Genomic DNA, 26,472 nt, shown 5'->3' with positions numbered 1-26,472 from the left:
GATGCAATTTCCTCACACATTGGGCCTAGATTATGTTTGCTGGGCTTCCTGGTAGGATGGTTTTCAAGTTAGGATTTAATGATAAACCCTTGACGTTTATCTGCAGCTTCTGTCTGAAGGCCATGTCACTTGTTTTACTCATTACCCTGCGGTAAGGAAAGGAATATGTATGCTTGAACAGCCCTCACTTCCTCTTGCTACATGAGAGCTGGGTGTAGCAGTTCAGAGATCTGCTTTAGCAAAGGCTCAAGCATAGCTGCATCACATGCACAGTCCTGGGTCCAATTGTACACATATTGACTGACCAGCCATCTTCTGCCTGTGAAATACTGCTATACATATGTTTTTATTTGAGACTATGTGTTCTTGTTGCTGCTAAATCTTTTGTATGTATGTTGAACAGTAAGATGGTAAGCCATTGCAGACACTTAGGCCACCCTTCCTAATGCCCACTTCATGTGGAGTTGGGTAACCAGCTGTCTTGGCTTTTGTGAGGAGAAATGCCTGGGACATGGACTAGTTTAAAACTGAGGATGTTTCTGGGCACTGATGGTTCATTCCTGTAATCCTAGCTACTCAGGATGAAACCTGAGTTTTGAGGTTTGAAGTCAGCCCAGGCAGCAAAGTCTGTGAGACTCTTGTCTCTAATTAAGCACCAAGAATCCAGAAGTGGAGCTGTGGCTAAAGTAGTAGAGTATTATTGTTGAGTAAAAATGCTCAGGGATAGAACCTAGGCCCAGAGTTCAAGACCCAAGACTGGCACCAAAAACTACTACCACAACAACAAAAACGTGGAAAAGTCTTGGGCAAGTAATAGTTGTTTTTCCAGTTCAGAAGCAAGATCAATTATTAAATAGGAATATTATTAGATACTGTCAGCTAAAACTAGCAGCTTACCTATAAATGGGGCTGTAATGGGGCCTGCTCACTATACTGGTCTTGTCAGGTTGAGAAGCTAGTTATTGATTTTTCCTTGGATTTGGGACCAACATTGTCTCTAATGAAATTGTGACTCCCAAGAACAGTCAGTGTTCAAGTCCCTAGATTGCTGTTCCTCTGGCAGTGCTTGCTTTATCTGTGTCAGGATGCTAGAGATTCCATGGGCCACATAGTTCTCACTGCATTTGCCAGTGTTGGGTTTTGCCTGACAGTTGCCTCTTAGGGACCCTCTCATTTCGATCTCTGGCCCCAGCACAGTAAGCCCTTTGTAGCCTCTGTGATATATAGAGGTTCTTTTCCTCTTGTGAGCCCTGATCATTCTTCAGGTTATCTTTGACACTGTTCCCTACTGGAAGCCTTCCACAATCCATGGTTTAGGCACCCTCCTCTGCACTGTCAGACCTCCTTGTACTTACTACAATTATATACTACCAGAGCTGTAGAAGTCCAGTTATCTGTAGGACTTATTGTTTAATCTCCTCAAGGAAGGGCACCATATTTTGTTCTGTGTTGTAGCCCCCAAACATCTTCCACTTTTCCATGTACAGAGTAGCTATCAGAGCCGTTTATAAAGAACTCAGAGAACAAACTGTAACCTGCCCCTCCCCTTCCTCTGCGGTTTGTTTTGCCTTGGTGTGTGGCTTTGCCGAGTGGCTGTCAGTAGCTGTCCTTCCAGTCTCCTAGGGAGACAAAACCACACAGTCTTTCGTAGAAAAGCCAGTCCTCTCCATTCAGAAACTGCCATCCAGTTCAGTAACTTCTTAGTTTGTTCTGTAAAACATTGGCAACTTTATGAAAGTAAACACAAAATTGCCAACCCAACCTTCCAGGGTTACATAAATATCAGTGGGGCAGTGGAGGAGTATATTGTGTAGCATGGGGTCATCAGTGCTATGTTTATTTTATTTTATTTTTTTACATAGACTCAAAATATTTTTTCTGTGACAAGTATTTCAGTAAGATGTGAAATCTTCCTCTTACCTCTGAAGATCTGGTGACTCATGGGCTGTGCTATGTTACATTGTGAATTTTAGGTGTTTTGTTTCATAATTCAATCCAGATTATTTTTCTTGCTTGCTAGTTAACACTAATCACTTCCTGTGAATTTTCCTGATATTAGGAAACAGATGTTCTGTATTTTTATATGAGTCTTTTCCAGGACTTTAGTACTTGTGGGATGTGTGTGTACATATGCACACTGTTTTCTGAGGAATGAGTTATACTCTAATTTGCAAATAAAAGCATAACAGAGTTAACCTACAGAATTATTCATATTTGTTCAAGGTGGGAGACATTTGCAGGCAATTCTGTTTAATATTGCTTCTGGCCTAAGGATGCATTGGAACTGTTTCATGATGGTATGCTTGCCAAAATACAGTGATGTAGCAAAGAACACAGAGTTGATGCAACCTGTACTTTAATGCTTTTATTTTAACCTATCTCCTAATTATATAAAAAAATTCTTTCATCTCTGTAAAACACTGAATTAGTGCTCTTCTTGCCCAAGCAATTTCAGAAATATAACTAAAAACGAGAATGGGCTCACGATATTTACCATATAGAAGTTCAGCATATTCTAAAAACCTATGGTAGAGGGTTGAAAGTGGAAAGAGTTGTAGAAATGCAGGGAGTAGTCTCACTGAGCCGAAGAACATGGGAATCCTTGGGAGAAGACTTGGTATTAATATCAGGTTATATCATGATAATATAAAACATAATTTATGAGTTATTTAGATTATATTACCTGCCTACAACTGTAAGGTTAGCCACTATTTTGGTAGATTCACTAAATTTACTGATATTTCTTGAGATTCCAATGCAGCAGATGAGGTTGATTCCCTAATGCTACATGTAAAGGCCTTCTGCTGTAGAACTGGTACTAGGAACAATGAGCTACGATTGAGTCAAAACCCATCTCTTCATTTACCTGACAAGTTTCCTGTTCTAAGGGGCCCATGGTTTACAGAAAGAGAGTCGCAGAATCTAGGCTTGAGAACTCCAGAATTTATAGATTCTGACCACTCACCTAGCTGGTCTGCAGCCCAGTTTCCCTGTTGTACAGTGGGATTGTTACACTACCAGCTCCTTCACAGCCTTGCTGGGAAGGTCAAAGTGGAGGTAAACAGACTTTGAAAAACAATTTTAAAAAAGAGAAAAAAAAACAAACTATTTGCCAAGAAGCAATTTCATAGCCTATGAGTTTTAAATATGTTATTGCATATTATTTGCTCAATGCCATGTAAGTGAAAAGATAGTTAACTTAAAATTGCACAAGTTTTAGGATATATTTGTAGCAAATATATATTGTAACTGTTGATACTTAAAAGATTCTAACACCTGAAACAAAAACAGCATTTTTCAAAAAGACAAACTATTAATAAACATGAAAAAGTTCATTCTTGTAGAAGTCCAAACTAGTGATATCATTTTATGTGTAAAAAACATTAGAGCCTGTAATCCTAGCTACCCAGGAAGCTGAGAGCTGAGGGTTGTGGTTTAAAACCGGCCCTAGTCACACACACACACACACACACACACACACACACACACACACACACACACACACACACAATCTTTCATTCCAAGCTTCTTCTGTTTGGCTGTTAGTAAGGAAGGTGGGGACCTGGCCTTGTTTCCCTCAGTGCCTTTGTGAGTTCATATCAGTTCATTCCCAGCGGACCTGTATATAACTGTGTGAAGATACTGAAAAATTATACTAACTTATTTATGTTACAAAGAGATCTCTTTAAAAAATCTAACCAATACACAAGCCAAAGTGACAAGTTTTCTGCATTTGTAAATGCTGCACTGGGTTGACTAGGCCCTCTTCCCTCTTTTTTGTTAAATAATATGGCTATGCTTAAAAGATTGCATACGGAGCCAAGTATACTTTTTTGTAATGTGTGAAAAAAAAATTCCAGTTACTGTTACATATCAAACAATCAATAAGAAAACTTCTGCAGCTAAAAAAAAAAAAAAACCGACCCTGGTAGGAAAGTCCTTGAGACTCTTATTTCCTGTTAACCACCTGAAAACCAGAAATGGAGCTGTGGCTCCAAGTGATAGAGTACTAGCCTTGAGCAAAAAAAGCTCAGGGATAGCTACCAGGCCCTGAATTAAAACCTCAATACCACCACCAACAACAAAAACAAAAATAAAAAGTTAGGATTTTAGTATCTATTCATTATTTTGTTAATATTATTATTGTATTTTAGTAAAAGCTCCCTCGAGGAAGAAAATACCTAGTAATCCTTCTCTAAAATTTAAGAAAGCTAGAGAAATAAGATAAGAGACTAAAAAAATCTAAATCGCAAAGATGTCCAGTGAAATTATATTTATAATAATAAAAACCAGCATTAACCTAAATACCTAGCCTTGGAGGACTGATTAAATAATTTATGGCTTTTTAGTATGAAAAGTACTATATATGTAGAAATGCACACCAAAATAATTCAGATTCAAGGTGAAATAATGAAAAGCAATGATAGCCATCATTTATGAAGGCTTTTAAAAAATATTTTAAAAAATTTTTAAAAATATTAGCACCATGCTAATATTTTTCAGTATTTTGCATAATTAGCTATTTATACAAAAAAAATTCTCATTTTACACTGTGGGAAATTGAGAATTAGAGATAAATTGTTCAGAGACTTGGAGCTTACTAGTATTTCCCTATATCTGCCCAACTCTCAAGCCTCTACTAAATTTATGACCAATGGCATATAAACTGCAGACAGCACCATACAAAAATACATGTCTGTCAAAAGTAGAAGTCAAAAATAGCACCAGGATGGTGGGAATGTGAGTAGATTTCAGAACTGCCACTGCCCTTTCCAATGAAAAATGGGGAAAATATACTGTGTGCAAGATCTAATCCTTCCTTCCTTCCTTCCTTCCTTCCTTCCTTCCTTCCTTCCTTCCTTCCTTCCTTCCTTCCTTCCTTCCTTCCTTCCTTCCTTCCTGTCAGTTGTGGGGCTTGAACTCAGGGCCTGGGCATTGTCCCTGAGCCTTTGTGCTCCAAGCTAGTGCTCTAGCACTTTGAGCCACAGCTCTACTTCCTGTCTTCTGGTAGTTAATTGAAGATAGTACAGGTTTAGGCTAGTCATAGCAGAAGATCATAATACCCAATAGCTATACCCTTATGAACACATAATATGATGCTAAGTGAAATGAACTCCATGTTATGGAAATGAGGTTTTTTCACTGTTGTAATCATTTTCAACATGACATGTGAAACTGTAGCTTTTGTTTGCTGTTCCTCTTGTATCCCTTCCTGTGGTTGTGCCTGCGCTATCACTGTATCTCATCTGAGTACACTGGATACTGTATATACTTGTGTTAAAACTAGGGAAGGGAAAGGGAATATCAAAATCAAGAGACAAAGGATAAAAAGACAAATGACTCCAAAAGTAATACTTAGAAAACCATTTGGTATAAACCAACTGAACAACTCATGGCGGGAGCGGGGAATAGGGAAGGAGGTGTGGGAAAGGGGGGAAATGAGGGAGGAGGTAACAAATTATACAAGAAATGTACCCACTGCTTTACATATATAACCCCTCTGTACATCACTTTGACAATTTTTTTTTTAAGAGTTTCATGGACTTTCCTGCCCAAGCTGGCTTTGAACCACCCTCTACAGATCTCAGACTCCTGAGTAGCTAGGATTATAGGCATAAGCTGCCAGTGCAAGATTTCATTTATTTTTTATTTATTTATTTATTTTTGCCAGTCCTGGGCCTTGGACTCAGGGCCTGAGCACTGTCCCTGGCTTCTTTTTGCTCAAGGCTAGCACTCTGCCACTTGAGCCACAGCGCCCCTTCTGGCCGTTTTCTGTATACGTGGTGCTGGGGAATCGAACCTAGGACTTCATGTATGGGAGGCAAGCTCTCTTGCCACTAGGCCATATCCCCAGCCCACAAGATTTCATTTTTGATTCTAATGTTTTCAAGTATCTTCTTTTTTTTTTTTTTTGGCCAGTCCTGGGGCTTGGACTCAGGGCCTGAGCACTGTCCCTGGCTTCTTTTTGCTCAAGGCTAGCACCCTGCCACTTGAGCCACAGCGCTACTTCTGGCCATTTTCTGTATATGTGGTGCTGGGGAATCGAACCCAGGGCCTCATGTATATGAGGCAGGCACTCTTGCCACTAGGCCATATCCCCAGCCCCTCAAGTATCTTCTTGAAGTATAGCAAAATAGGAACTCACATATACTTTTTAAATTTTATATTGACTTTGGCCTTGTAATACTTTCACCTTCAACTTACCCATGCATTAGTTGAGAGCATGCACCACCAGCTCCACAACTAAAGAAAAATTCTAGTCTGCTGATTATGGATGAACAGCCCAGACCAGCTCTTCCAGCCAGAAGCCAGTCTCGAGGTGGAGATGGTGGAGTGGTGCCATCTGGATAAAGTAGGCCAATTTGCCTCTCGGGTGTGTCATTTGCTGGGGAAGGAGCCCTTGCACATGAGCAAAATATTGACATTTCCTGCTTTTATCATTGGAGCTCAAGACTTAACTTGTGATTCTTTGACATATACAGTATTGCTTTATAGAGTCAATGTTCCAGCCAGCATGAAATAACAACCAAATTTATCCAGATATAATAGTAGACATGTAATAACACAGACAATATTTTTTTCTTGACTTTGCCCCCCAACCCTTTGTTTTGCTGGCCCTGGGACCTGAACTCAGGGCTTGGACACTGCCCCTGAACTTCTTTTGCTCAAGAATAGCACTCTATCACTTGACTCATGGCGCCACTGCCACTTTCATTCTTTTCTGAGCATTCTTTTCTGGAGATAAGAGTCTCAAGGACTTTCTTGCCTGGGCTGGCTTGGAATTGCGATCCTCAGATCTCAGCCTTCTGAGAAGCTAGGATTATAGGCCTGACCCATTGGTGCCTGACACTTTGCACCACCTTGGTGGAGCATGTACCATTTAGCCCAACAATAGGGTCCTTCATATGTGTCATAATGCTTTTTACATCTGTTTTGCCACTTGAAATAATACTATATCCAATTTTTCAGGTGAAAACAAATACACTTCAATAGAAATCAAGGCCATATCTCCAGATCTGGAAACATTCTCCAACATTCTTCTTAGTATAGTGTATTCCAATTAACTCTTCATTTGGTAGATGGGGATGTTGGAAGCAAATGCAGAGTAAGTGGCTCTGGTAACCAGGACTGAGCTGAGAGTCAGGCTTCAGGTATTTTCCCCTCCCCCTAGAAAATTAAAATGAGAACAAATATGTTGAGACTAATCAGAATCCTACTGCCAGGGCAAATCTAATGGTCTTCAAGGACTATAACTTTCTATTTTATAATTGTAATAAACTTTACAGTAATGAACGGAAAGAATCCAGGAGGTTATTGTGTGCATTCTAGACAAATTACATTCAAAGGAGCTTTTCACAATGATGGAAATGTCGTATGCCTGTGTTGGTCCATACAGAGCCATTGGAATTGGGAAGGTATTTAATTGTATCTAAATTCAAATACTCACATGTAGTGATGGTGACTATTTTATTTTATTTATTTATTTTTGCCAGTCCTCTGGCTTGAACTCAGGTCCTGAACACTGTCCCTGACTTCTTTTTTCTCAAGGCTAGCACTCTACCACTTGAGCCACAGCGCCACTTCTGGCTTTTTCTGTATATGTGGTGCTGGGGAATTGAACCCAGGGCTTCATGTATACAAAGCGAGCACTTTACCACTAGCCCATATTCCCAGTCCTGGTGACTATTTTAGAGAGCACAGTATTGGGTTTCTTTTTGTTTTTTTTTTGTTTAGGCTTTTTTGTTTGTGTTTTTGGTATTTTGAAACAAGGTCTCGCTCTAAGCTCAGGCTGGCCTGGAACTTGCTATGTAGCCCAAACTGCCCTTGAACTCACAATCCTTCTTTAACCTCAATGTACTGGGAGTTTAGGTGTACACCACCATGCCTGGCTTAGTTCTAGATTTCACACTGCTTTTTCTGTCTGTGAATGTTTCAAAGTTAACCAGGTCAAGTCAGAATTCTTGGTTTTCTTTCTTGCTCAACCTGTTTCTCTCCCGGAGTAAATGAAGTCATTGTTGACCCTGTTGCTTGAGTGAAAAAATCTTGGTTTCATGCCCCACATCTACCACATCAGCAAATTTCAGTTGTCCCAGAAACCCATCAACTTCTCTGTATCTCTGCTGCTACTATCATAGAAAGGCACCTATATATCTCACCTGAACAGTCAAGAGGCTCAGAATTGGCCACCCTTAGCTGCTGATGCCCCTTCAGACTCCTTCATAGCACTGCCAAACAAGACATAGCCAAACTCTATTAGGTCACATTGCTCCCTAGTATGAAAAGAAAGAGTTAGGACTTAATTACTTCTGGAAATTATCTTTTTACTTCTTTCTATATGCTTTCATTTTCTGTCTCCCATTATAAGTAAGGGTCTCAAATCACAAATCATTTCCTTACTCACTGCTTTTTTCTCCAACAACTACCATCATGCTCAGCACATGATCTATGCCCTGTTAGCCTCTCAGCAATAGCTAAATTAATGTTATTATTATTGTAGAGGGAGATGAGATAGCAAGTCAAACTACATTTATAATTTGTTAGTAACAGATGATGTTGTATCCCTGTTCATGGAAAGTCTTTGCATTCAGATGAAGTAGGCAAGGTGGGTATTAGGGCTGGTTTTTAAATCTGTGCGTGGTAGGGTGGGCCAGAGCCTTAATGGACTCTCTGATGTGAGCTATAAAGAAGGCTTTCTGTCTGTAGAGATCTGTGTGTATTCCAGATCTTGAAACTTTTGTCCACTATTAAATGAGAGTGTCCTCCTGCAAGATCACTTTTCATAGTCATCCAGGAAGAGTTTAGGTAGTAACAGAAACAGAACTCAGGGCAAAGATTATCTAAATCCCATCCAAGAGGCCAAATTGTAATGTGTCTCTCCTAGCATACATTACCAGCCAAGTCCACTGAGTGCTATTATTTAAGATCCACATACGGAGCAGATGATGCTGATGAAATTAGAAATACAGTCAATCCTGCTAAGCTCTGAGTCACTTTTATTTCCTCTAATACGGAGCAAGTATAGGAAATAATTGTTTCCTTGTTATTGGATGGATTTAAAAGATGAAGTTAAAGCTTGTTTTGTTAAAGTACATATCTGGAGACTGTGCCCTTTTGTCCTGAGTTGACTTATATATGTGTATATACATACATATATATGATAAAATAGTATATATAATAATGAGTAGCTCTATATGACTCTGTATATGAGGATCTATATAAGAGGTTCTGTATATAAGGGAACACACACACACACACACACACACACACACACACACACACACCCCCGAACACCTTGCTAGGTCTTGTAGAGACAAGGATGACTTACAGGATGATTCTCAGCTTTCAAGGACCAGCTAGTGAGAAACTGAAATAAGGGCAGGAGTTAAAGGAACAATGAGAGTAGGTAGTAATGGAGCCTAGTTGGCAGGAATGGGGTAGCTGTTAAAGAGCATAGGGTCTAGAACCAGGTTGTCTAGGTTCACAGCCTGGTACTGAGTGGCCTGTGACCTTAGACTACTGACTCAACTTCGATGCCTTAGTTTACTCACCTGCTAAATAGGGCAATAAAATCTACCTCATAGGATTACTAAAAGGATTAGTGGAGCTTGTGAAGCACTCTGATGTAGCTCTGTAAAGACCAACTTTTATTATTGTTATCAGGAGTAATGCTGTATAATTGTTAACTAAATTGAATAATTCTACTTACTACTGGTACTTCAGAGTTGTGGCTGAAGGACCAGGAAGCCACTGGAAGTGCTAGGAATGGGGGACAGGCACAGGTCATGTGAACTTTTTCAGACAAGGCTGAAATGCTTGGACGAGATCATGAAGCCTAGAGGAATCCATAAGGAATTTTTCAGCAGGCTCAAGTTCCCATGTAAGACTGGGCTGCAATACCCTGCAATGGCCTCCAACCCGGTTCTAAATGATGTCACTGACCGACTTACCACCCTCCTTCCTATTTGACTCTGGCAGGGAGCTCGTGTGTGAAATTTGAGAGTGGATTAATTGCTCACTAAATGTAAATGAATAAAGTGGAAAGTATGTGTTTTCTCACATGCTTTTGACTTAATTCTTCAAGTCTTAACTCCCTCCCTCTGCAAAGACAGATACCAAGATGTCTACCGTAACCATAGAAGGACCCTCCCCCTAGAAAAATCACAAAGACACAGTTTTTCATAAATCTCACATATGGCACCTCTCCCTTCTACCTACACTATTCACACAGCTCCCCCCCCCCCCCCCCCCGCCCCACAGCTCACTGCAGTTCCTCTGATCTCAGGCCTGCAAAACTGGTTTTCCTGTTCCCACCCCAAATTGTTTTTTAATTTAATTTTCTAGCACATCAGTAATCCTCCCAATTTGCCATCACTGCTAGTATCTAAACATGTTATGAGAGTAGACTTGGATCATTTGATGATTATAATTAAAACTGAAAGTATCTTATTTTGAGCTGTTCGAATTTAATTGAGAGTATGTCAGCTAAGAGTATGGAATACAAGCAGACTGTCACCATCTTAGAACCCTGAGTAAGTGACTTGGCCTCCCTTGATTTCCTCATTACAAAGTGGGAATGATGATAGACTTACCACTTCAAGTTACTGTGAGGGTTAGTTGAAATAACAGGAACAAGAACAGTCCTGGCACATAGGAAATGCTGTATATTTGCTTTCTCCACTTTATAATTTCCATTAAAATGATATTATTAAAGGAGACAATGATGGATCACTGAGAAAAAGTAAATGGGTGAGTAAAATTTATACATGCATTTGACTTCCTTGGTAGCCTGGCCAGCACTTGATAACCACAAATGTGTTCCCCAGACCTGTGCTGCCCTGCTTGTAGAAACCAGCCCAGTGTGCTGTTGACTGCTTGCATTGTGGCTGTCCTGAATTGAGAGGTACACCTGCAATCTTAAAGATGACCTATAAAAAAGAGATAGATGAAGAAAAGGAGAGTCTCAAGTCAAAGGATACAAAGTAGCTTTGGTATCATAGCATGAACCAACCTATAATAAGCTATATTGCATGAGGACCGTGAATAAAACTGTCATATTAGGGACTTTTTTTGGGGGTGGGGGGTGTCTAAGACTGGTACTTGGCCTCAGTATCAGACACTTTAACTCATTGGCTAGTGCACTACCACCTGTGCCACACAACCAACCCATATCAGGGACTTTTTAAAGCCAGTACATTTTAACTACTGTTGTCAGAAAGAGTTACTAGAATGATACATATGTTTATCAGCTTCACCTTAGTAGCTATTTTACTATGTGTGTATATTTCATAATGTTATGTTGTAAACCTCAAATATACACAATAAAAATGTGTTCTGGAAATGTGAAATATCTTAATTTTACATGAACTTATAATCTGAATAAAGGGTTAAGTTACAAATATTATTAAAATGAACAGGCTTCCTTTTTCTAATGTAGTGACTAGAACACTTGATGTTATACACATGGCTTGCATTCTGTTTCTCTTAACTAACTTGCCTCACATAGCTCACCATTACTGATAAGACAGAACTTTGTGGTAACTTTACTTGATGTCCATTGTTGGAAAGCCTGGAATGCTCTCCTCTTGTCCTTCAGGTTAGGCTGACCAGCAGCTTTTACGTGAGTCCATAGATGGAGCCTTGACTTGGTCCTAGCAGAGGGGGCTGTGGGACCAAGGGAAAAGCACCAGCTAAGGAGGCTTGTGCTGACTTAGAGAGGTTTGGATGAAAACACTACCATTTATAGTTATGCTAGCCTCGGACTTTCAGCACTCCCTGAAGTAAATGAGAAAGCGCTCTCTATTCAAGAAGTTGAAACATGTAGAAAAAAAATAGACTCCCTCCTCTATTAGGAGCCAGAAAAAGCTTTGTTAATCTTTAACTATAAGAATAAATACTCCACATTATGGCAGTCACTTGGGACCAAAACACACTTTCCAAATGTGATTTACTTACGGAATGTTTGTTTAATTCTGTTTTAGATTCACTCTCCTACTGGAAACCTGAAAACATTGGATCACACTAAATCTTACTGGTAAGTTCTCTTTCTTTATAAAACAAAGTGACCCTGACATTATTTTTAAAATGGTATTCACACTTCTAAGTTAGATGCACCTTTCCAGTACTATGACTAGATGTCTATATATTTGTACTTTTTTCCTTTCCAGAATGATTTATGATGTTCCCATGGCTTTCACAAACAAACAAACAAAAAAGAGCAACTCATATTCTTTTGCTGAGAGCATAGGCAAGGGAGAGCTAGGCCATTGCATATCAAATATTATTCAAATAAAAACTTTGCTTTGTAATGAAACTATTTCCAGGCTCCTGTTGATGGTCTGCTTGTTTCAAATAGTATTCAAAACAACAAACTGTTACTTCAGCCAAGGAATTCAGACAGTCCCTTGCAGTGTGTTGTAATGAAAAATGGCACACAGCTACAACATGTTAGAGCTACACTCCTTATTGCTGATCTATATTTTAATTGCTATTACAAAAGGTGATATACAGAGGGCTTATAGTTACATAAGTCAGGTAATAAGTACATTTCTTTTTGGACAGTGTCGCCTCTTTTCATGCTCACTAATATATTTTTATCTCATTTCTCAGCTCACTTAAACATGACTGTTAAATAGTTATAACAGTTTTCTGTTAGTAGAAAACATCCTTTAGAGTTCAGAAAGAAGTATACTTTGTAAGTGGAAATGCTTTTCAGGCTTCCTGTAGAATCACTAGTATTGCACAGTTCTGTTATTTTCAGAGTGTAGCAGTTAGCTTTTGCTATATAACTACTCCCCAAATTCACTCACTCAAAACAGCAGTTGCTTATTGAGCTCTGCCAATTGTGTAATTCTTCTAGTTTTAACTGGGATTATTCATGTTTCACATCTAAGTCAGGACAGGCTTTTTTTCTGTGGGTCACCTGGCTGTTGGCTGAAGTGGTAACTGTAGCTGAGCCTTGTTCTTCATTGCTCTTCAATGAAGTACTCTGCTCACTTGGTGATTCGGCATGGTATCAAAAGAGACAGAATAGTCTTGAGGCCAAATGTTCCCACTGCACTCTGTAGGCTAACACAAGTTATATGGCTAACCTGGATTCAGGAGGAATAGGTAGGGTTCTTCCTAGGGCAAGGATCTCATCACAATCTTTTTGCAAGGAGCATGGTTACAGGGAGGAGAAGTATAACCACTTGGCTATCTTCTGTAGTATTTATGGATCAGAGCTGGGTAGAATATGAAGCACACACACAGCAAGAAGACTCAGGTCATGCTCTCGTCTTATTTCCTGGATGAGCAACACCGTAAAATCAGTCTTACTTCTTGCTATCTGGACTGTCGGTCTGTTCAATGTGCTCCTCATTGTACTTGATGGTACCAGGTTTTCCATCTTCCAGCCCTGCTAAACTGCACTGCCACACTAGCTCACATTAGTCACCCTTCAGTTCACCTTATAGGATGCTTCTCCCTGACAGAAATTATGCCACTTCCACACTACCTGTCACACCAGCCAAGGCTTCTCTCTGACTTTTCTACTGTCACTATCTGGCCCTATACTCTCTTGCTCACCTCCCACAATTCCCTTTATTCTTGCCAGACTTCGCTTTTGACCATTTATCTCCAAGGCATCTCATTTGGCATACCTCCTCTCTACCTGGAAATCTTTCCTATTTTTACAAGGCCTAATGGAATCTTCCCTTTTCTCTATCATGACCTCACTCCTGCTATCTACAGTCTCACCGACTCTGAACTCCTTTCAAGCCAAATAGTGCCCTCTTGACTCTTTTCACTTGGCTTCTCCTCCTTCCTCTGTTGCTTTGTTGTTAGCTCTTTGAGAGCAGAAGGTTCCATATGGAACCTTCCTAGTGGCCCCCAGCATGGGCTGACAGTAGTCAAGCAGGAAGCAGGCAGGACACTGCATCCATTGCCATAATACAGACTCACATAGTCCCTTCTACACATCATGCACATTTATTAGATTTGAGGTTGACCCAGGGATCTTAAAGCACACTCCTCTCCATCCCGTTTTTCTTATGTGGTGTTATGCAGCTGGCAACCACTTGTTCTTGTTATACAAAAAAACATGAAAAATTTTAAAGACTTATATTCGACCCAGCTCTTGGACCTTAGAAGTACAGTCTTTCCCTACTTGGAAAATAGAAATTGGTTTTGGTTTGAAAGTTGCTAGGAAGGTAAGATGAAGTATGTTGTGTTGGTTTTTTTTTTTTTTTAAAAAAAAGCTCTATAGGCCATACAGTATAATTTAAACACATCCATTGAGTGTTCATCTGTGAGTAATCAGTATTTCTTAGGACAGTGACCTGCATGGTTGTGGTATAGCCCTAGATAATGAATATTTGAGCTAATTGGGAAGAGATAGACTTATTACTGGCAGTAGTGGTAATATGCAGTGTCTACTGTTTTTTAATATGATTTATTGTTCTCATGAAGGTGTTGTGCAGAGAGGTTACCATTTCACAATTTAGATAATGCATATATTTTCTCTTGTGGACAGTGCCATTCTCTACTGGTTTTGAATGACCACTGTATGCCAGGAACTATGTTAGCTGCTGTACAGTAGAGCTACCTATTTACTTGCAGGTATACATTTTTATAACATAGTCCATTATTCCTGAATTATTTATATGGCTTATTATCATTATTATCATTTAAATTACCTTGTTAATATGTTCCTATCCCCTAGGGGGAGGGGATTTGTGAGCTCTAATCCATTGACAAGGTCAAGCACATGGCCCTATAGAGGTGGGAGATACTGTCATTTGGTAGAAGAATTTTGAGTAAGGAGAACAAACTGTAGAACTAAAGAAAAGTAGGTGCTGATGCCTAGGATGGGCCTAAGGGGACATAGTCACCCAAAAAGGATGGAGTGTGCAGGAGTGAGTCAGAGGGAAAGAAGACAAGAAGAGGACTAAGGTATTTGCTGACTTGGTGACTGGGCAGCTTGGCCCTAGGCTATTCCTATCGGAGCTTTCCCAGAGTCACTGCCAGAGCAGGCAGCACTTGTAAAATGTGCTTCACTCACTATTCAATATATTTTCTATCATTTTTGTTAGTATAAGTCAACTTTACAATGGAGTTTAATTTTGCTATTTTTATGCATTCACGTAACATACTTTGACCAGATTCATCCCCTCTTTATCATTTTCTTTAGCCTCCTCTCTTCTTCCCTCCCTCTTTTCTAAGTGGGTTCCATTATACGGTTTCATATAATGTACTTCTATAATATTTGCATTATCCTGTTCTTTCTTCTCCCCCTCTATCTGTTGATTCCGCAAAAAAAAAAGTCTCCCAGGCTGGGAATATGGCTTAGCAGTAAAGTACTTGCCTTGTATGCATGAAACCCTGAGTTCGATTCCTCAGCACTACATAAACAGAAAAAGCCAGAAGTGGCGCTGTGGCTCAAGTGGTAGAGTGCTAGCCTTGAGCAAAAAGAAGCTGGACAGTGCTCAGACCCCGAGTCTAAGACCCAGGACTGTCACCAAAAAAAAAGGTCTCCCTTTTAAAATCATAGTGTATTATTACTTCCACATATAAGTGAAACATGCTGAAGAGATCAGGGACAGCGCCCAGACCCAGAGTGCAAGCCAACAACAACAAAAAAAAAGTGGGGGGAGAGAGGGCAATGGAGATGTTTGGGAAAGGAAAGTACGATGAAGTTAGAGGTAAGATTAGGCCCCAGTTTATGGTGGAAGCTTATTCATTTGCCAGCAGATTATTGACCCTAGAGCTTTTGAGCAGGCAGGACACACATACTCATGTAACAATTCACAGTGGCCAGAAGAAAAAGGCCAGAAATTACTAAGAAGAAGCAATGTGAGCGATCCAAGACTTTAGAGGTCCTTCATGATGAGTGCTCATGAGAAGAATAGCACCCAAGGATGCCTTCAGTAAGTACAGTGGTAAGGACCAGGCTCCATTTAAGTATGATGTAACACCTGAATGTGGTCCAAGAAAACCCTTCAGGCCAGGTATTCATTTCTCTGTTGGCCTTGCTTGATCTGAGAATAGTAGTTTCTACTGGAATAACAAGTACCTTTATTCATCGCCCCCCTTCCCTCCAGCCTCATGGTGGACTTCACAGATTGGCATGGCTCCTTGATTCTGAGCCTTGGAATTTGTCTGTGGACCAGATTTGGCACTTGAATTGCAGTCTACTTACCATCCCTATCCCAAAAGAATGAAAAACAACCTTCTGCTAGTACTCTGTGAATTCTCTTTCTTTCAACTACCAGTCCTTCTAAATTATGACCCAGTCTATAGAATGGCTTCTTGATACTCAAAAGTTTACACTGACCCTGACTGCTTTGACCTATGTGACTCTCTGTCCCTACATCTGTGCATCCTTCTGTTCTGATGCCCATAATTCTGGACCATTTCCGATACTGAAATATTCAGTTCCTTTGGAGCAAGTTTGAGAAGCTCATGGAATGTCCTCCACGTACTTGTTTAATAGTAGTCAACTATAAACTGCATTTCTATTGCACTTGAGGCTTTCTTCTTCAGACTTGTAACCTTATAAAAAATTATTAAAACAGGTAGTATCTGCTTGATGACAATACTCGTAAGATGATTCACTGGTACAGAGACTGACCCGGGAGTTATGTTAAACCCAGAGTTTTTGTGGGAACTTCATAGACAATATTAATTTGGTCAGGATTATTATTATTATTAGAAAAGAGGCCAAAATTCCACAAGGATTGTCCATAAAAAGAAATTTCCTTTGGGGAGTTATTTTTCTTCTAATTGGATTTATTATTGTTGTTGTAGTCAACAGAGATCTTCCCTAAACTAGTTTCTTGGCTTACATGACTGGTATGTGCAACTTTCACAAGCTTCGGACACAGCTTAAAAATTACCCATCAACTGTTTATGTTCTCTCCTCATCTGCCCCTCTCTGCACTCTGCCTTCTTAGCTCTCTCAGCTTCTTTCTCAGGGACACTGTCCCTCACTGGCCATAGCCACTAGCACCAGCCATGATTTTCACTTGGATCACAGTTCTCACTTGGCTCTTATAGTTCTAACTATAGGACAAGAGATTCATCTTGACTGGCCCAGTTTGATTCCTTGCCTGAATCAATGTGGCCAGAAGTGGGCAGTATCTCTGTGACCACGGTTGTCAATATGTCCCTGAAAGATAGCAAATCCTACCAGCACTGCATGAAATGATTCTCCATGGAAAAAGAAAGAGCTCTATCACCAGAAGAAGGAGGTAAAGAGAAATCAGAAATTCTTCACTTGGAATCCATCAAACTTAAAAGGTTTACAGGCACCAGTGGTTCATGCCTATAATCCTAGCTACTCTGAGTGTTGCAGTTTGAAGCCAATCCAGGGAAAATCCATGAGACTCCTATCTCCAGTGAACCAGCAAAAAGCCAAAAGAGAAGCTGTGCTTAAGTGGTAGAGCACAAGGCTTTGAGCAAAAACCTAAGGGAAAATGCATAGGCCCTGAGTTCAAACCCCAGTACCAGCAGAAATAAAGAATAATGAAAATACTTTAGTGTCACAATGCAGACTAACAACCATGAACCTGTAGTGAGGACAGAAGGAAGGGCCCCAAGGTGAGTCCTGTGGATCTCATCCTGTTTCTCAAGGATCTGCAGTACTCTTCCTTAACATAGAGTGATTGGCTGGACAATGGATCTGTGAGCATTCTGTAATTTTTTTCAGAAATTGTGTGCATGTACTATTCTGCTGGAAAAAGCATCATGCTTTCCATTAGTTTCTTACTCCACTAAGCTGCTCTCCTATTTCTGAAGAATTATTGCCTGACCTGCTCTAGTTGTATTAGTTTTGGCTAGTTTAAGTCTTATGCATTTGTCTCTGGCCTTGGATCAACTAGTGAAGTTTAGTATCCATAGTAAACATAGCTTCTGATGGAACAGACACAGTGATGTCAGTGGCTGAGCATGTTGCGTTAAATTATATGTTGAGGTTTTCAGACTTATATGTAAACAATCCCAGTTACCATTTATCTAATACCAGGCTCTGTACTAAGTGCTTTCTGTGCATTATATGAACTGTATTTATGCACATGACTGTAATTCTGAGAACCCAGGTCTGTTACAGTACCACCTGCTAAAACCAGCTCCTTCCAGCTGCCTCTGGACATGGTCTCCTTTTCCTCTACCCTGTCTGCTGTGGGTATTCCTCTTTCCACCTTCCCATCTTCAGATGATAGAACTGCAGAGTCCTCATGTTGAAAGAGGGCATTGAGGTTATGCAGTTCTGTTTTTCAAACTCTTCACTTTGATTTTCTCACTCAGGGACTCCTGAGGAGGAGGAAGGGTAGGAAGGATCTTGCTTCACTTACAGATGTTCCCTGAAAACCCCACTCATCTGGGTGAATAAAGCAGTTCAAGGTTAGGTGTCATACTTGATCTAGTACAGGTCCCAACAACTCCTACTTACTTACCAACCCTGTGTGACCTAACTTCTCTGAGCTGCAGTTTCCTTCCCTGTCAGAAGGGACAAAGATACCTGCCCCATGGGGTTGTTAGGGGGACCAAATGAGGTAATGTCTGTGAAGTCCTTGGCCCAGTGCCTGCAGTCAGTGCTTAGCAAATGTTAGCTGCAACTAAAACAGTATATTAACATGTTCGTAAGACAATTAAGCCATGGATTTCTCCTTGTTTCCCACTGTTCCCTTAAGTTTATTAGGTGGGGTATGTTTTCCCACCATTTGGATACTCAGGTAGTGAAAAATCCTAAAGCCACACCAAGTCCAAAGCTCTCTTTCCTTTCTCTCTTCTTCCTCCCACATGTTTTCAAGCTCCAGAGCGCTCCCTCTCCTGGAGAAAGAGGACTTCTTTCACCCCTGATTCCTTCCGTGGCTTTCTCCAGGACCTCTCTGTTGGCTCTTTCTCTTTGAACCTCCCACGATCAAGATGTGCCCTCCTCCTGTTGGTTGGTTGCTCTCCCTCAGAAGCTTCTGGTTCCTAGTCGAGCCCTCTCATTGAGTACTTTGACTCCACGCCCACCAGCTTACGGGTAGTACCTGTTCTGAAGAGACCTAAGCAGGCTCCCAAGAGTATTCACATTTCTTCAGGTTCTGCTGGGGAGGGGACAAGGCCATCTACTCTACTGTAGGCCATGGTAGGCAATCCTCACACGCCCTCACATTTTACTCCTTCATGTAGCTGTGCTGTTCAGGTGATGCCTTTGAACCCCATCTCTGGGCTTGAGATGAAAGAAAGAAAGCACAGCCATTTCACCCCACCCATGTTGGGGTGATAGAATCAGGGTCTTTCCTCATTGAGTACTCTTCTCTTTCCATGGTCCCATCCCATTCCTATCCTCCTTATGGATCCTAGGACCAGTGAGGTGGATTTCTCAGAAATTTCCACATTACAGTCTGGGCCCCTGCTTTGGAATTTCCCAGTGTTGCATCTTGATGCCACAGTGGAAACTTCCACTTTAGCATCTTGTTATATTAGCTCTTAACCCCTGAACCTGTTCATGAAACTCCATTTCAACACCCTAAAGAGGTCCTTCACCCCCTGCTTGCAACCTATCCTGGCACGAGGTGTTCTCCTGCCCCCTCCTTTCCTACCAAACCATCTCTTTGGGTTTTCAGGTGACTTGGACTTGTTGGAAAGGTGTTGCTGCTCCTCCCAAGCCAAAGCTTCTTATAATGTTCTCTTTAAATGGATAGGCAGGGGGTGTGCACGCCTGTCTGAGAGAATGGGCCTGGATGGCAATGCTTTAAAGTGAGGCTTGATGGCAATGTTTTAAAGTGAGGCTCAGTCACTATATTCTCTTGTAACCACATAGAACCCTTTGACTTTTGTTCCTGGGTAATTTTTCTCTACCTACATACCAGAGTGTAGTCGATAGAACTGCCATAGTAAGATAGTACAAGTTTAGAAACTGCTCAATCACTATTTCCCATACTCAGGCCCCTGACATAGTTTGTTTTGATCTGAGAGCTGATTTGCTGCCCCTCATGAGGGCGTGCTGATCAGGCTTCTTACAGTTTATGAACTCTGTGATATGAAGTCATGCACAGTGTTCCACCTTGCCCTAGAGCCCTCTCCACCTTTCTTGCAGCTTAGCTCTAATACTTGTGTCCTTTGGAGGGCAGATTTCTCTGTGTTCTTCACCCCAAACACTGTCAACTCAGCCTCTCTGGTGACATTGTTTGTTGTTCGTACATTAGGCCATTCTAGCAATGAGTCCTTTAGGCCCCTACCCTCTATGCAGACAGCTCCTCAAAGCAGTGAGAGATAAATATTGGCAAGATGCGTGGTTTGGTCAGTTAAGTTGGCATCACTTTGAGGGCAGTGATCTAAGAATGTGTTAAATATATTTTTGATATCTCCTTTGTGATCTCATCTCCTCAGCAAAGCTGGACTTTTTAATGAATTCAGGTGGATGCCATGTTATTTTTTCTGGCTGTTAACAGAGATGGTAGGTGTAACACCACCCCCTTCTTTTTGTTTGTTTTTGCAGTGCTGGAGAGTGAACTCAGAGCCTTGTGCATGGTAGACAAGTGTTCTACCAGTGAGCTCCACCACAGCCCTCATTTCCCTTCTTTTCCTGCTGACCTGTCATATGAGCCACTTGCCCAAGGGATACTGAAGTCTGAGCTCAGAAAAGCAGACCTTGAACTCCCCCTGAACTGCTCATCTTTTCCCTGAAAGAATATAGCCATTTCCAGTGGCCACTCAAAGCCATAGAAACATGAAATAGCTAATAGACCTTTCTCTTTAGATACGTTTTACAGAGGGGAGGTAGAGAATGCAATCACATAGCCTAGCATCTTGACATTTCCTCAGTTACTCAGATACATTGAGCAGTGGCTTAACTCGAGTGTCAGTTTCCTCATCTATGAAGTGGGAATGGTACCATTTGCCTTGCAAGACAGCTGTGTTAACGGAAACAATGAACATAATAAATTCAGTGCAGAATGTTTAAAAAATAGTAGCTATATTAAGGTTGCATTAGGCCATTGTGACAATTTTTTAAAACCTTTAGAAATCTTTGGAACATGAGAAATTTTCTTAAATCAAATAGTATTTGAAGGTAAACCAAAATATGTGCAACTACCTGCTTTTAAATTTTTTCTCTCACAAAATGTATCAGTTCTCCATAGTATAATACTAGGTGCAGAGGTAGCAAGGCACAGGGATAAGAATAAGGCTTACCTTACTAAAACTCAGATGCATTGCTAACTATCACTGTAATCTTGCCAAGTTGCCTGTCTCTTAACCTCAGTCTCAGTTTAAATTAACACAGGGCTCCCACACAGAGTAAGTACACAAATAAGTGTGGCCATTATTGTCCTATGACAGTATTGCCTGTATTTTACAGATAAGAATTTGAGGAATACTTTTTTCCTTGGCTTCATAAAGCCACTTTTATATGCAAGATGTTATTCTCACTATTTTATATAAGAAACAATACTTAATAATAGATTGGCTTAAAAATATAGGAAACAAGCTACATTGACCAAATTCAACAACTTTCCATATTTCATTAATCTTTCCATATTTTTAGGCCTCACCTCTTTTCAACATTAATATTAGGGTGAGTAATTGTGCTGCCAGATTAAAAGAAATATGTGTTTGTGTGTGTATAATAAAGTTTACATACATATGTATACATACATATATACATGCATGTATACATGTATATTTCATTTTTATTGCAGTACTGGAGACTAAAACTCAAGGCTATGATCTTGCTAGGCAAGCACTCTGTTACCATTTGAGCCAGGTCCTGGGTCCTGAGAAATTTATATTTTACTTTTACAAGGATTATAAAATACATAGTCATGACCATGTATAGCTAAATGCTGTAAATTCCTATCAGCTTATTGTGCATTGCCCAACAAAAAGGAGGTCTGCATAGGAGGTGTGATCTCCCACAACAGAAAAGGAGGAGATGGGGTCTAAACTACTGTGATGACACAAACTGAGGGCAAGGTTTGTCCGGGCAGGTCTGGAGCACTGGACCACAACAGAGATGGGATGCTGAGCAACAGCTTTGTGCTTTGGCACAGGGTTGGTGTCCTGCTCAACAGCTGTTCTCTGAGATCTGTCCTGGGCATTGAGCAGTCCCAGGTGGGTAGAGATCCAACCTTGCCCCCACCTAGTTTTCCTGACCACATGCCCATGCTCTGCCCAGCAGGTGTGGGCATACATACAGTGAGGGCCATAGCATTATTGGCTGAGGTGATTTTTATTAACACTGTCTCCTATGCCTGGACACCTTTAGTGAGTAGATTATCCAGGTGACCAAGAGGCTCACTTTGATTGATTGTCAGTTGTGGGGCTTGAATTCAGGGTCTGGGTGCTGTTGATGAACGTTTTTACTCCAGCCTAGCACTGCCCATTTCCAGTGTTCAGGTAGTTAATTTGAGATAAGAATTTCCTGCCCAGGATGGCTTTGGATTGTGATCTTCACATCTCAGTCTCTTGAGTAGCTAGGATTACAGGTGTGAGCCACTGCCCTGCAAGAAGCCCACTTTTGTGCTGGGTCATACTTACATTCTTCTTGGGGAAATAATATTTTTTTTCTTTTTTGATGATACTAGGGCCTACCCTGGAACTAATAATGATGGTGATGAAGCATAAAGTTCATGGTCTTTCAAGGATACTACCTCTTCCCATGCTCTGTAGCTCATGTAGCATTCCTAACTACATATTCTTATCTAGAGAGAACCCTCAAATCATGTCAGATTCAACCCACAAAAATCAAGTGTATGCCTGGACAAGGGAGAACTGATTGTCATACCCTGCAGGCCTCACCACTGCCCTGCTGTGGGGAATCACCAAGATGTAAAACTCAAATTTGCCTCCCGTAGGGATAGGCATTAGCCCTATGTATGTCCCTTCTTCGTGCCCCTATGTGGCCAGACCTGAGCTCCCACAGGGGACTCCTGACTCTTAAAGGGAGGGAAAGAAAGTCTCATCCAGGAACTGCTGTGTGGGCTCCTTCCTAGCCACCAGAAACCCTCCACAGTATGGAAAGTTTCCACCATTCCTGCAGGAAGCAAAAGCCAAGCTCTCAAACCTACAGCAGCTCTGTGGTTGCTTGGAGAGAGGCCCTGCAGAGGAGGCAGAGTGGGAGGGGTCAGCTAGCCAAGGTAGACCCTGTGGAAAATTCTGAGACATAGGGCTGCAGGAGGGAAGACAGACAGATAGACAGTGCTGAATGACAAAAAAAATATATGAAACGGGAAGGAGGGAAGAGGGGGAGAGAAAAAGGAAAAGAGAGAGAAAATGAATATATCTGAAAGTGTATCAGCTTTCATAGAACCATAGCTCTGACCTCAAGATTTCGAACAGGCTGGCCAGCCCATCAGAATGTTGCTGTGCTGCTGAGGTGTCCATGCCCACTCCCAGTCCTGATGTCCTTTATCTCTTCCTGCACAAAAGGGCTGGAATTCTATTCTCATCAGTCAATGTGAAATGCATTCAGAGGAAATAGAAGAAGAAACCCTTTTGTAAATGAGCATCTTTGTAGCAAACACAATGTAAAAATCAAACTGAAAATGGAGTTTTCAGTGATACTGAAATGTGAGCCAACTTTGCCCCCTGCAGGAGAACTAGGGAATTACTTAAAAAGAGCCAACTAAGACATCCTTGTTTACTGTGGAAAGGACTTGTTAGGTGTATTTGCTCCTTTTACTTTATCTTTTGTTTTCTTTTCTTCTTTTATTTTTTCTGTTTTTCCAGCCTTGAGGCCATTATTTTTGTGTGTGTGTGTGTGGTTTTTTTTGTTTGTTTTTTGGCCAGTCCTGGGCCTTGGACTCAGGGCCTGAGCACTGTCCCTGGCTTCTTCCCGCTCAAGGCTAGCACTCTGCCACTTGAGCCACAGCGCCGCTTCTGGCCGTTTTCTGTATATGTGGTGCTGGGGAATCGAACCCAGGGCCTTGTGTATCCGAGGCAGGCACTCTTGCCACTAGGCTATATCCCCAGCCCCGAGGCCATTATTTTAAACAAAGTAAAATGTTTAAAATGCCACCAGGTTTAAGGCTCATAACTATTAAATTTTCAGTGGGCATTGTTCAAGACTCCAACTACCAGTGCTACTTAGAGCAGTGCATCACTGGACAAACACTTTCTTTCCCTCCTTGAGACTGCAATGAAACAGAAAATCAAGCATAAAACAAGACTTTTTTCTATTTAATCCTGCTAGTTTAAATTATTTGTATTGGCTCAGTTGTGCTTGCTATTAAAAACTGCCAGGAAGTAGCTTCCAGTCACTAACAGGTTAACAAGTGGCAATTTCATTATTACACCAGTCATTTTCTGGTGATTTTGTTTTGCTGTTTTGTTATGTTATGTGCCAGTATTGACCCTAAATGGCAATTCCACTATTACTCCCAATCCATTTTTCTTGGTTAAGGGACTTGAACTTTCCTTGGATGCTGACCCTGAACTCTTTCTCAAGGCTAGTTCTCTACCATTTTGAGACACAGTGCTACTTCCAGTTTTCTAGTGGTTAATTGGAGATAAGAGCTTCACTGAGTTTCCTGCCCCAGATGGTTTTGAACCATGATCTTCAGATCTCAGCCTCCTGAGTAGCTAGGATTACAGGCTTGAGCCACCAGTGCCCTGCTCCCTATACTTTTTGGTGCTTTGGTTTATTGTGTTGTGTTTTGTTCAAGTACTGACCTTGAACTCAAGGCCATAAGTAGTGATAAGTTCACTATTGCTCCCTACACTTTTTGGTGTTTGCTTTGGTTTTGTGTGCCAGTACTGGCCTTAGCTTTTTGCTCAAGGCTAAGCCATCACTCTACCACTTGAGCCACTCCTCTAGTTCTGGCTTTTTTTTTAGAAGTAAGAGTCTCACAAATTTGTCTTGGTGAGGCTGTTGTAAAACCATGATCCCCAGATCTCAACCTTGTGAGTAGCTAGGACTACAGACATGAGCTACCAGCACCCAGCTTCCCTACCTTTTTAAATATAGTTTTGAAAGAAAAGCACAAAGCAGACACCAAAGGATAATAGGTGAAATATAACAACTTATAAGCTATTATCTGATTGTATATCTTTATTAGTCCTGTATCAGTTATTCAACTCTTTTGATTTACCAAATTTGACACACTTATTTTTCTACTATCTCCTGTGTTAGTAAAGGCTTCATAAAAACCTCATCTACTGGGCTGGGAGTATGGCCTAGTGGCAACAGTGCTTGCCTCCTACACATGAATCTCTCAGTTCGATTCCCCAGCACCACATATATGGAAAACTGGAAAACTGCCAGAGGGGGCGCTGTGGCTCAAGTGGCAGAGTGCTAACCTTGAGCAAGAAGAGGCCTGGGACAGTGCTCAGGCCCTGAGTCCAAGGCCCAAGACTGGCCAAAAAAAAAACCAAAAAACTTCATCTACTGTCTTTTGTGCACCCAGTGGAACTTCCCATCTCTGGATGACATATTTATCATCTTCATTGTTTGGGATCTTTATCCCCAGTGGATGATGCAATCATAGTGTTTACATTAGCTATGGCTTTAATGGATTCTTTTTCTTTTCCTCTCTCAGAAACACTTGAGACACACTTAAGAGTTTCAGGGCATGACACTGTTAAGAGGCTGTTTATTACATACAGCAGACTAATTACTTACTTGGGGCTATTTTTCCATAAAAGGAAGATACAAAAGGAAAAAAGTATACACATGTAAGTTATACACATGTAAGTTATTGTGAATTATTTTTAATATCTGACAGGACCTTCTCATAACTACTGAAAATATTCCTAGGTATCATATCTACTTTTTCATTTCATATCATTTGTATTTAAGAAAAAATTGACAGTAACATGTGTTTGACATATTTGGGTCAAGAGAGATTTTTTCCTAGGACTAGTTCCTATGGGACTGTTCTCATTTGGGGCTTCTTGGTGGAGATCCCTGGTGAAATCCAGAGATGACAGTGAGTCAGGGAAGAGCTGGAATTCCTGCTAGACCAGATGAACCCAAGCTTGAGTTATAAACAATCATCTTCCTTGCCTGTGGCCACAGCTACCACCCTTGTTATTGGGAGAACACACACACACACACACACACACACACACACACACACACACACACACACACACACACCACCTCTTTCTTCCTTGTGGCCACAGCTACCACCCTTGTTATTGGGAGAACACACACACACACACACACACACACACACACACACACACACACACACACACACACTCTTTCTTCCTTGGCATCTTTCTACCATTGAAAGTGATCATTAGCCTAAAGTTGACATAGTTTAATCTATCAATTGTTCCATGATATCAGGTGATTTCAAGGCTGGGGTAAGAAAGCTCATAAGCATATTCAATATTCCTCTTCATTTCAGAACATTTTCCAGCTTTTATCATTCAGCAGCTACAACATGCTAAAGTTTTGGTGTCTGCTAACTAGGGCAGTCTGGGAAGAGAAGGGTAGTCTTTGGAAATGGGTATCTGGGACAGATCAGAATTTGTATTTTTAGTAAGGGTAGTGTTTTAGAC

The 26,472-nt window shown here is 40.9% G+C and overlaps 1 protein-coding gene across 2 annotated transcripts in view; it reads left to right on the top strand.

Moving 5' to 3' along the window:
- Gng12 (G protein subunit gamma 12) overlaps window positions 1-26,472 on the top strand; it is a 128,890-nt gene that overhangs the window by 45,102 nt on the left and 57,316 nt on the right. For both annotated transcript variants that reach the window (XM_048351554.1, XM_048351553.1), the window contains exon 2: window positions 11,979-12,031. The gene's annotated coding sequence lies outside the window, so the exon portion shown is untranslated. The remainder of the gene's footprint in view (window positions 1-11,978; window positions 12,032-26,472) is intronic.

Source organism: Perognathus longimembris, chromosome 7 (genome assembly GCF_023159225.1).
Source record: "Perognathus longimembris pacificus isolate PPM17 chromosome 7, ASM2315922v1, whole genome shotgun sequence".
Classification (NCBI taxonomy): Eukaryota; Metazoa; Chordata; class Mammalia; order Rodentia; family Heteromyidae; genus Perognathus; species Perognathus longimembris.
The sequence above is the reverse complement of the archived record's forward strand: the minus strand, read 5'-3'. Positions and strand labels throughout refer to the sequence as shown.